This window comes from Polypterus senegalus, chromosome 18, assembly GCF_016835505.1.
Source record: "Polypterus senegalus isolate Bchr_013 chromosome 18, ASM1683550v1, whole genome shotgun sequence".
Taxonomy (NCBI): Eukaryota; Metazoa; Chordata; class Cladistia; order Polypteriformes; family Polypteridae; genus Polypterus; species Polypterus senegalus.
In genome coordinates, this window is record NC_053171.1 from 88,315,777 (window position 1) to 88,328,071 (window position 12,295).

At 36.8% G+C, this 12,295-nt stretch overlaps 1 protein-coding gene across 2 annotated transcripts in view; it reads left to right on the plus strand.

Annotated features, from left to right (window-relative positions):
- LOC120518755 (centrosomal protein of 128 kDa-like) overlaps positions 1 to 12,295 on the plus strand; it is a 190,187-nt gene that overhangs the window by 85,374 nt on the left and 92,518 nt on the right. The gene's annotated exons all lie outside the window — the stretch shown is intronic.

The window sequence follows — 12,295 nt, forward strand, 5'->3', positions numbered from 1 at the left end:
AATAAATCTGAACTGAATTGTTTACACTGCAGTGTGTTTTTTTTTTTTTTTCTTTAATAAAACCTCTTTCACATCAATACCATCTCAGGCTGAGGTCCCAGTGCCAATTAACACTCAGCAACAAAAACTGGTGAAAAAAAACTTTAAAACAAGAAAAACACAATTTATTATTGATCAGAATCTCTCTAACCCTAACCCATGAAGATTTCTGTATCCAAATTCAAGGAAATATTCTTTCTTCTTGTCAGTACATCATAATTACTCAGGTACTGATTACTTTTTAATTTAAAAATAATTTGCTATCATCATTTAAATCCTGCAAATACAATGCTGTTGTCTTCTCCGACTATACCTTTTGTTTTGAACACTAAATCAATATCTCCTAAAACTCGGATAGCTGGCAACTAAACCCACTACTGCATGGAAATAAGATTTTTTAAAATGAATTTTCACATAAACTGATTTATACACTTTTTTCAAGACCAACATTTATGCAGAGATTCCCTCAATCCTTACTTTTATAAGGTCCACGTGGTCCTGTTTTACTCAATCTGTTTCATTGTGTTGAAAAAGTTGTTTTCTATTCAATTGATGGATTTCTTCAAACATGGAAATTGTCTACTAAACTTCATGCAAATATGTAGTTAACAGGACACTTTAAAAAAAAAAAAAAAATGGACTAAATATTGTGGTTTAATTTAGATTTTTTTTAAATAATAGGTTTAGTGCAGCTGTGTTTTTATGTTTTTTAGATCTATATTCAAATCACACTTTTCTTTAAACCTTTAATTTCTCAAATACTTAAACCTGTTTAAAATAAGTTATACTTTATTTCTTAAAGAGATTGCTATTATATTTTTGTGTAGAATCTGTTAATGTTGCATTTTTTTTCTTTCACGGTGCAGAATGGTTTTATTTCTGCTAGTCTTTTAAATATTTCTCTCTTAATTTTTTAAACATAATTTTCTAGTTTCTTTACTCCTGTGACCTGGAGCTAGAATAAGATCACTGCCCCTCTTGCATGTCGTCAAATATGATTAAAGGAGGCTGGTGTCAGCCAGAGAATGTTGCCTTAAAACATTTATGCTCCAATACCCACATGATGATGTCCAGAGGTTCAAGTTACAAAACATGGGTGAAGTACAGCTTTTAGTACCCTAAAGGTGCCCTCACCTGCCTATGTCAAACAGATCTAGGACCATTATATATGTCTGTGGTTCAGGTGAGCTCTTCAACTTTCTGAGACACTGAGAGGAGGCCAGTTTAGTGGCAGGGGAGATAAAGAAGTGGCATTAAGAAGAGTTGTGAAGGAGAGGGCATGAGAATTGTGGCTTGGAATGTTGGGACTATGATGGAAAAATTGGGCAAGTGCTGGAAGTACTGAATAGAAGGAGAGTATATTTGTCCTGCATATAGAAGTCGAGCTGGAGAGGCAGAGGCAGAGGTGTGAGAATGGTAGAAAGTGCACATTTTCTGGCAGAGAAGGATCAATGCAAACACTGGGGCTAGTGTACTTGTACGTGAAAAATGGACTGACAAAGAAGTGGATAAGAAGAAGATCAACAAACATGTTTTTTTTTTTTTTTTTGTTAAAATGATTTTTGATAAATGACTGATGAATTTAGTCTTGGCATGTGTCCATAGATAGATAGATACTTTATTAATCCCAAGGGGAAATTCACATACTCCAGCAGCAGTATACTGATAAAAAACAATATTAAATTAAAGAGTGATAAAAATGCAGGTAAAACAGCCAATAACTTTGTATAATGTTAACATTTACTCTCCTGGGTGGAACTGAAGAGTCGCATAGTGTGGGGTCTCCTCAGTCCGTCAGTGGAGCAGGACGGTGACAGCAGTCTGTCGCTGAAGCTGCTCCTCTGTCTGGAGATGATCCTGTTCAGTGGATGCAGTGGATTCTCCATGATTGACAGGAGTCTGCTCAGCACCCATCGCTCTGCCATGGATGTCAAACTGTCCAGCTCCGTGCCTACAATAGAGCCTGCCTTCCTCACCAGTTTGTCCAGGCATGAGGCGTCCCTCTTCTTTATGCTGCCTCCCCAGCACACCAATGTATAGAAGAGGGCACTCGCCACAACTGTCTGATAGAACATCTGCAGCATTTTATTGCAGATGTTGAAGGACGCCGGTCTTCTAAGGAAGTATAGTCGGCTCTGTCCTCTCTTGCACAGAGCATCAGTGTTGGCAGTCCAGTCAAATTTATCATCCAGCTGCACTCCCAGGTATTTATAGGTCTGCACCCTCTGCACAATCACCTCTGATGATCACGGGGTTCATGAGGGGCCTGGTCCTCCTAAAATCCACCACCAGCTCCTTGGTTTTGCTGGTGTTCAGTTATAGGTGGTTTGAGTCGCACCATTTAACAAAGTCCTTGATTAGGTTCCTATTCTCCTCCTCCTGCCCACTCTTGATGCAGCCCACTATAGCAGTGTCGTCAGCAAACTTTTGCACGTGGCAGGACTCCGAGTTGTATTGGAAGTCCGATGTATGTTGGCTGAACAGGACTGGAGAAAGTACAGTCCCCTGCAACACTCCTGTGTTGCTGACCACAATGTCAGACCTGCAGTTCCCGAGACGCACATATTGAGGTCTGTCGTAAAAGATAGTCCACGATGTTCCACTTTAAAAAAAATGTGGAAAACCACCCGAGTCCACTAGTCTTGAAGCACGGTTCCTGTCTTTCATGCATCACCTAATTTGCGTGTGAGCTAAAATACCCAGACTGAATTCAGGGCTTTTAACATTTCCAATCTGATCTCATTCACCTCTGTAATCTTGCCACTGTGGCACTTTTAAGTCACATTAGCTACCTTAGCCACAGAGTTGGACTGTCTAACCAATGCTTCTAGAGTTGCTTTCTCCAAGGAGAGTGCATCTACCCAGTTTAGGTGTCCTTAAAGTGCTTCTTCCACCTCTTAATAATATTCTCAGGTAAGGTCAAAGTTTTTCCACCCTTCCTAAAATCAAACTAATCAATATCCTGCCAGCCGTTCCTGAATTTTACAGAACCTATTTGTGGCCATCTACTAGTCATTTTCCTGGACTTAACAAACTAGACTCACTCATGGGCTTTCTTTTTGGCCTTTGTCAGGGCTGCCACTGTTTTGATCTGCTAGTACTGCTTAGTAACGTTGCACAGAGGACCTTTTTCTGTAACTTGAGTGATTTTCTTACTGTCGATATATTCAAACTGGTCTTACGATTTTCACCATGACAGGCAGAAATTTTGGTTACATCTCCAGTTTCCTTAATTTTATGTCCTCAGAGGTGAAATTGAACATTTGATTGTCTTACGAACTGGTGGTGACAGAGCTAGTAAAAGCATGTGTCTGCATTTAGGACCTTCTGGCCAAATGATCATTTATTACACCCAGTGCTCTGTCATTTCTCTTCCCTGGCAAACCAGGCAAGAAGACCAAGAAAGTCACAGCAGTATATACAGTATGTATGAAGTAAGCAACTTTACTTCTTATCTATGCCTATTTTCAAAGACATTATTGATCCCAAGGGCACACAAGTTATACATACCATGAATACCTATCATGCCCTTTTCCAATAAACTGTGATTTCCACGAATCTAGTGATTGTGTGATAAAAACTATACCTATATGCTAACTTCACAAATTTCAGAAGCTGTTTTAAACAAAAAGGTACAGGTTAAAATAATAATGCATTATATATACAGTAACACCTTTGTTAACAAATCTTCTAAGAACAAAGATCCTTTATAAAGATGTGGGTGTAAAGTGTGCTATAGTGTATGTGCAAGTTAAACTACCTATTCACTAGAAATCTGTGGAAGTCACTGTACAGCCTCCCTAGTTCTTGTCTGTCATAATATTTCATGAATATTGTACAATGCAATGTTCATAATTTTTTCATGCAGGCTGAACTCACTTCAATATTTTTATAAAGTAATAAATATAATTTGCCGTTCATATCATGGAAATGTAAACCAATATCTTTAGAAACAAAAATATAGATTATAAAGGGGTTAGAAAATAAATGCTATGGATCAGAATCATTGGGGTTAGCATCTGACAATGGAAAGAGCCAGAACAGAACATGGAAGAGCAGGTGCCAAAATAGACTACTTACCTGCAAGCACTTAGGGGTCACTTCTCCCCTGCTAAAACCCATTGGCTTGAATACATTGGATCAGCTTGCAAAGCTGGGGAAAACTAGCACTTGTGGTATTGTCTCTGACCCCCAATTTCTCAAGTTTTGAAAATAAGGTCAAATGAAACTAGTAGCAAGGCACAAACCAGTCATGCGCAAAGTAAATTCATAATCTGCAGTAAACTGATAACATTTTTAGACTGTTGGTGAATATCAAACTTCTCGAAATAACCCACCAAACACGAAAAAGTATTCTAGACAGAAATGAAACCACAATTCAGGTGCAGTGAGCTGGCACTGCTATCTTTTATGCCATGCTTTTGATCTAATTATGAAATGTAGAAGCAAAATGTAACATTTTAAAGATTCACTTTTCAAAACTTAAATGTGAATAGGTTACATCACTTTTTCAGATGCATTTTACAGCAGTGAAATTTAGTTTCTTCAAAAGAGAAATAAGTGACACAATTTTTCAGTATAATCATTTCAAAGACAAAATGATAACTATAATGAAAATTTATATAATCATTTTTGCACATTTAACTCTGCAGCCTATCATGATTGGCACTGTACTATTATGACCTAAAAATTGCAGAGTAGGTCAACATTTCTTTTCAGGGTACATTTGGTCCTACACAATAGCCAATTTGTAAAATGTCCTTTTTTTAATAATTGTTAATGTTATCTGTTATGCCAGTTATTTATGAAACATTTGTTATTTTAGTTCATTAAAATTTTTCAGAGGAATGTATTCAACATAACATACTGTAGCTGACTATAAAATCTGTGAACATGTTATTTTAACAATTCACCTATTTGAAATTAAATACTGCTGTTTGTTTTTTTTTTAACCTGAATATCATTATTGCACATTTTTGCAACATGCAAAAAAGACCAAGGCTGTACTGACATTGGCCTTACTTTGTAAAATTAAATCATTTGAAGGTGAGTGTTACTGAAGACAGACATAATACACTTTCAAAAGACCATCTGTCTTCTCAGTATTTAACAATGTCCTATTCTCACCAAGTTTAATTTAACTGTCTATATGGTGGTCCAGTGTTAGCCATGGGTTATCAGAGGTGTCATAAGCTGTGCTGTGTAGAATACCAGTGGAAACTAAGAAAATAAAATAATTAAATCATACTTATTGTAATATGTAGAAATACATTTTTATGTATTGCACATACTTTTAAAACATTAAAAAATGTAAATATACTGTAGTATTTAAGGGCAACAGATTTTTTTCTTACAAAAAATATAAAAGGAGGTTATGGAATCCACATTTTTTGATATTTTATACCTTTTCTTAATTAAAACCTTTTTAATTTCTTTTAGATCAAATCTAATTACACTTTTTTGATTTTTGCAGTGATGTTTATGTAGAAAAGTGGCATAAGAATAACAAACTGTTGAGAGCTTAATGATTCTTCTAAATTATTTTATTTGACTACACAAATATGTCTTTGAGGATTGTCAGTATATTTAATGCAAAATGAATATGCAATTTTTTCTGCTAGTTATTTTTGGTTTCTGGGAATTTCAGACTCAGTTATTTTGAATATTAGTTTTACAGTGGTCTAAAGGTTAAAGTGTTGAACTGTTAGAAGTAGGATTTGATTCTTCTTCTGACTCCAAACATATACTGTATATTGAGGTCCATAATAGCTACAACTACTGCACTAGTGTTGTTACAGCTGCATTTGTGAAGAAAAGGTGTGGAAACTAGCAGCTCAGTATTTATGCAGTGTTGAGTTATCCAATCCATTTGGCAGTCTTTTTCTTCCAGTCTTGTCCACCAATCAAAATGCACACAATCTGCAGCATACTGAGAAATGAAGTTTCCATGAGATTTGCTATTGCCATTTTTTCCCACTTAGGAATTTGTTTAGTAAGAAAAAACATATGTGTATGCCTTTAGTACGTGACTGTGTGACCTACCAACTATGACTTGCATTTTGTAACTAATAGTGTCATGAATTTGAACGAGAGAGTTAGAAATGACACAAAGAAAAAATTTGCTTTTATTCTTTTGAGTGTAACAAACAGAGTTGCGGTTTTCAATGTTACAGTCTATCCATTTTCTAACTGTTGTATCCAGGTTGTATGGCTAAGTGATGAGTTTATATATAACTCCAAAATTAAATTATTTACAGTATGTACTGCTTCAAAACCTCCATATTGGTCAGACATTTGTATAACTCAGCTCATGGTTGAATTTTAATGGAAATCTAAGGATAGAACATGTAATGAATTAATGGTTGTGCATAATCACAAATGCTTCCATTTAGTGGTGCTGCTAAAACAGCATAAAGTCGATTTTCATTCATTTTGTGACATATGAGGTGTGTTGCCACCCAGTGTAATGGGTGAACACATGGTCCAGGGAAGAAGTCTCCCTTTGTCCTTCCATTAGAACGGGCTCCTAATTGGGAAACATACTACTTACCAACCTGGTTGGGATGCCAAACCTCCCATACTCTTCATTCACAAAGACTTCCCGGTCATTTTAGAAACTATCCATCCAGCCAGAGTGACAGTCATTTATGACACCAGTCATGCGGAGGGAACAATCATCAGTTAGTGATGGGCTTCCTGCCATCATTAGTTGCTTTCAAAACTTATTTTAAAAGTGTGTTGTGTGACCACCAGGGACCGTTGAGGCGCCCCAAACTCCTGACACCATAGCTAAGACACAAGCTGCAGTGTGTTTAAATGTTTACGCATTTCAAGCCTTTTTTCATAGGCTTCAAAACACACAAAGTATAAATCAGACTCATAGCAATCCTTCCGTCTCTCCTCTGCTCCTCCAGGCAAGTTTCGCCTTCCTCTTCCCAACTCTGGCTGCTCCTTTTATATAAACCCAGGGAGTACTTCCAGTTGAAGCTGAAGCCCCACAGAATAGCGCTCACTAATCCCCTCGGTGACCCTGGCCGCCCCCACGAAATTCAACAGGACTGACCCACAGAACTACAACTCCCATGGTGCCCTGTGGGTTTACAAGGGTATTGTAACCTAATGAGGCTGCCACCTAGCATGTGGGGGGAGATAATGACCTAAATACACTGCCTTCCCTGTAATTCCAAGATACTGGCACAACAGTTGGGTAAGAATCCTGGCACAGTCCTGGGGGCTCATGTATAAACGGTGTGTACGCACAAAAATGTTCCGTACAAACGTTTCCACGCTCGAATTGCGATGTATAAAACCTAAAACGGTAGCTCATACCTTGTCGTACGCAAGTTCTCTGCTCGGTTTTGCAGTCTGGTGGCACCTAGCGTCAAAACAGTGCTCCTGTTCCTGTGTGGTTATCCTTTCTTTTTTAGATTCACATACCTGACGTGGCTTTATAAATACACTGAAATTAACCGCATATTGTTTATTAGTTTAATGCATTTGATTGTAATTAACCCGTAACAATATAATGGTCCACAGAATGGTCAGACTATTCCAAATACCATAACTGCTTTAGCATTGTTACTCTCACTGCACCTCAGATACCACATCGGATCATCTTTTTCCATATTACTCTCACTGCACCACTCGGAGTAGTCATATCACTGTATCTGAGTGTGAATCACTACTGTACAGCAGCTGTATCGGTATTCAGCATCAAGCACACACTGCCTCAGCCATGCTGTCTACTGAACTGCTCTCATATGACAAACGCTTCAGAGCCTTTCCTGTATGGACCTTGCGGTTCAGAAGCAGTTTCATCCCAAGAACTCTAAATGCACTCAATCAGTCCATCAAGTTCTCCTTGTAGAACTGTCTGTATTTATTAGTACAATCAACTCACTGTAAACTTGCAATACATTTATAATTTTGCACAACCTGAGCCACTTTATAAAGCACTTATTTACATATGATGACGATATAATTTTTAAGATGAAATGCAGCAAAATGTTTATTATATTATACAGATAAAACTTTAACTACAGAGTGCCACAGTGCTAGCGAGCTGCTGGCACTCGGTTCACGGATTGTTCCTGCCTTGGGCTGTGTTCTTGCTGGTGCTGACGCGTCACTGGAAGTATAGATGGATAGAATAATTAAACACGTACTATGAAGATATTTCGATGGTCCTTAAAAGTTTTGAAGAATCTTTGTTCTAAGCTTACAGATGGCTTAACGTCTATTACAGAGCTGATTGTGTGGCGATTGGGTATTTGGAGAAAGAAAAGCAAGGACAGGAATTGGAGGTTAGTACGTTTGAAAGAGACAGTACTGCTACAATAAAGTATTTCACTGAAGGTAGCACACGGCGCAGCAAGCATCTTGTGTGAGACATGAACATTCACTGCGCCACCGTGTTCCCATGTTTAATAACATGCTTTAACTCCTATCATTATGAAAATGATATTGCGTATACATCTCAGTATTTTAATTATTCAGAGAGCTGTAATATCACGAATGTAATGGATTCTGTGTCCTGTCGGAGGAAGAGAAAGCCCGGAAGCACGTAATGATTCACTCACACAGAGCACATAGAAGATCAAATACAAAACAAAGAATTTAACGTGCTACTTTAGTTACGATGCAATTGGAGAAACTAGTAAATTAAACGATTTTAAGATTAAGTTTATGATTTTCTACTTTAATGACAAAATAAACTATGTGATTAAAGTGGAAATTTCGAGATTAAAGTTGACATTTCATGCTTTTTCCCCCCACTGTGTGCCTTTTTTTTTTTTCCTCTGTACCCTAATAAGCTTTCATATGACACTCAGACGGTGGGCTACGACTTGCGTTTTCACGGCGACTTTAATATCTGAGAACTTCTTTTTTTATTTCGGACACTGTGCGACTTGGTGACCGTGAGCTTTCGAGTTTCCCTGATATGCTATGTCACTCTATCAGCTTCCTTTTGTTGTTTATACCACTGTTTAAACCAACAAGTAGTACGTTTTTCTTTGCCTCCACTTGGTATCCGCTGAAATTCTTCTACTTTCCCTCTTGCTTTTGCCGTTGTCTTTAGACAGAAGGCTGAGCTTAAGGGCTATTTATATTTATTTGCATATTCAAAGAGGCGTAATTCTGGGAGGAGTTGGGGCGGGACAGCAGGCGCATGCACGTGCTTTACTTTTCACGCTGATCAGGATTTATGTAGCAGAAGAACATGGAAGTTGGCAAACGCATAGATTTATGCATCTGGATTTTTCTGTGTGTAAGCACATTCCCGCTTTTATGCTTATGTCATGTTATAGTGTGAGTTCTACACACGGCATTATACATGAGGCCCCTGGTGTGATGTCTCATACAGTTGATACAAAGCATCTTTAAAGAGTTTATATGTTGAATAATACTAGTATTCTGCAATTCATGTGGTACCATTATAATAATGGTTGTACTATAATGAAGTTTTTTGTATTGATTTTAATTAGTATTTATTTATTAGGTACTGAATAGAAAATGTCTTAATAAATTCAGTATGTGCACATTTTCAGGGAGTCCGTGAAAACATATTGTATAAATGTGCTAGGCTAAAATCCCTCCAAGCCCATTAAATCACACTGAACTTAATAAAATTCCCCACAGTTGTATTTGCAACTCCTGCAAAAAAAATTCAGGCCATGTTGGCACTAATAAACCTCTTGCTAGCCTTTCTGCCTTTTAGCTGTAGTTAACTATCATATCAGTGCTTTAGTAAGCTTTTCACTTACTGTATATTAGCAACAAGCTAGACTATTAATACACATAACCTCCTTAGCATTATGGTTACCCCCAGAAAAACAAGCCAAAAATAATGTTTGTTTTTTCACAAGAAAAAATATTATGTGTAACAGAAAAATTTAATACTAAAATGTCAGCATAAATGAAAAGAGGAAAGCTATGTCTTGTGTTCAGTGCTGTATTGATGCAGATTCCTTCCTGCGATATGTTTTGAAACAGTCACCAATGAATGTGAGTGTGTATAATAAAAGCATCTGTTTTATTTTAACCCTACATTGATCTGCTCTTTACTGTCTGGGTGTGATTTGATGTGGCATTTGATTTCTGAGACCATCTTTAAAAGCCCTGTAATTTCCTTTTTGGAAGACAACCAAAATGCATGAGCTTACAAAGTTGAATGTAGCTTTATAGTTGAAAGTATTCTTTTCTGTTTTTCTCTTGTTAATGTAATATGTGCCTGCTGATTATCCCTGCGCACTTGCTAGTTAAATAGACATTTTATTTTTTTTATGAAAATGCTAATAAACATTAAAATAAAGCAATATGGTAACACTTCAATTAACCAATAATAACATACCTGGTAATTTAACTGCTGGTATTTATTTTTATATAGTTTCAGAATATGTTTCTAAACAGGTTTTACTGCAACAAACTAGATACTGTATGTAATTCATTCTTTTAAACTAATGTAATTTTTCTTGTTTATAAATTAAAGAATGAAATTCATCCATCCATTATCCAACTCACTATATCCTAACTACAGGGTCACGGGGGTTTGCTGGAGCCAATCCCAGCCAACACAGGGCACAAGGCAGTAAACAAACCCCGGGCAGGGTGCCAGCCCACCGCAGGGCACACACACACACACACACACACACCAGGGACAATTTAGAATCACCAGTGCACCTAACCTGCATGTCTTTGGACTGTGGGTGAATGAAATTCAGTAATTGGTTAATGGAACAGTAAACTCAATAGTAATATTTTCAGTTTATTTTTGTTGTTTGATTGTCTGTGATGAGAAAGGTAGCTCAAGGAATCATTTCCTTTTTGCAGTTTTTGTTTCCATGTTGTACCACAAATTTTTTTCTGAGACAGTTTTGTGTTTCTTCACTTATAGTATTATTTATCACGGTGCTGGAGAGTGGTGGTGTGTTACATGTTGGATTTACATGCAAGTAAGAGTATGAATGTACATGTCAACTATTACTGTTACTACTGCTACTACATTTATATAGAGATAGATAGATTATTGCTTATTGTGAACATCTTGAAGCCAAAGCTGGTACAAAAAATTGTTTATTCAAAGTTAAATAATTGCTTTCTATTATAGTTGAAAAACGATTTTCCAGTGACATCTCTTTGGATGCTTTTCAGTTGATTCCCTTTCTTCTCTAGTGTTTGTAATTAAGTACTTAGTAGTGCAATTTTAACTTTGAAACAATATTTTTTTCTTAATATTTTCGTACAGTATTTAATAGAACCTCTGAACAATACAGTATTTGTATTAAAACTGTCATTCTGTACTGACCATTATTTGTATACAAAACATTTCTCAACATCAAGTAGCACATTTTGAACATTTCATTTACTTTGCTTTATAAGAAACAGCTTTAAGGTTGATATAGAGACATATTAGCTATTATCAAATTGAGGAAACATGAAAGGCATTGTTTTTCAATAAGTAATGATAAAGTTCAGTTGTTAATTTGATGTTAACCTTGTAAACTAGAATTAAAATAAGTCACTGTCCTGTTTCATGTATTACAGAGCTTTTCTACTCCTTTTATTTCAGAAGGAGGACAATCCAGTCTTATAAAGTGTAACCTCTAAATGCTAAATGAGCAATGCAATTAGTCCCACAAAATTCACCTGGTGTGCCTCACCTGCCGAAAGACAGCTCAGGGCATGAGGGTGAAAGCAACATGGCTTAGAAATAGTTACAGCTAACATGAAAAGATAGGGTGTCATCCCTAAGTATTTTGAAGACTGTGGAAAGTGGAAGAAACAATTAATTTGTGCAATGGCAAACATGGGTAGATTGATATGAGGTTTGTTAAATTGGCAGAGAAAGCTGTATATGTTTCAAGGCCAGGTTTTATAAAAAGAGGAAAAACAAAATACAGCAAGTTTCAGGTTATAAACAGAGTGACCCCCTATATTCTATTGTTAAAATACCACTGGCTGAAACGGTGGCCACACTGATATTTTGAGGTTCAATATTTTTTGGGTAAAGCCTGCGTACTCTATGTGAAAGAATGTTATCCCATCATGCATACATTGTACTGAATAATGTTATATAAGATGTCACTTTTTAATGCTTCTTTTGAATTAAACATTTAGAGTTCATATGCTATTTAATCGCAGTGGTAGCACTGCTGCCTTGCAGTTAGGAGACCCGGGTTCGCTTCCCAGGTCCTCCCTGCGTGGAGTTTGCATGTTCTCCCCGTGTCTGCATGGGTTTCCTCCCACAATCCAAAGA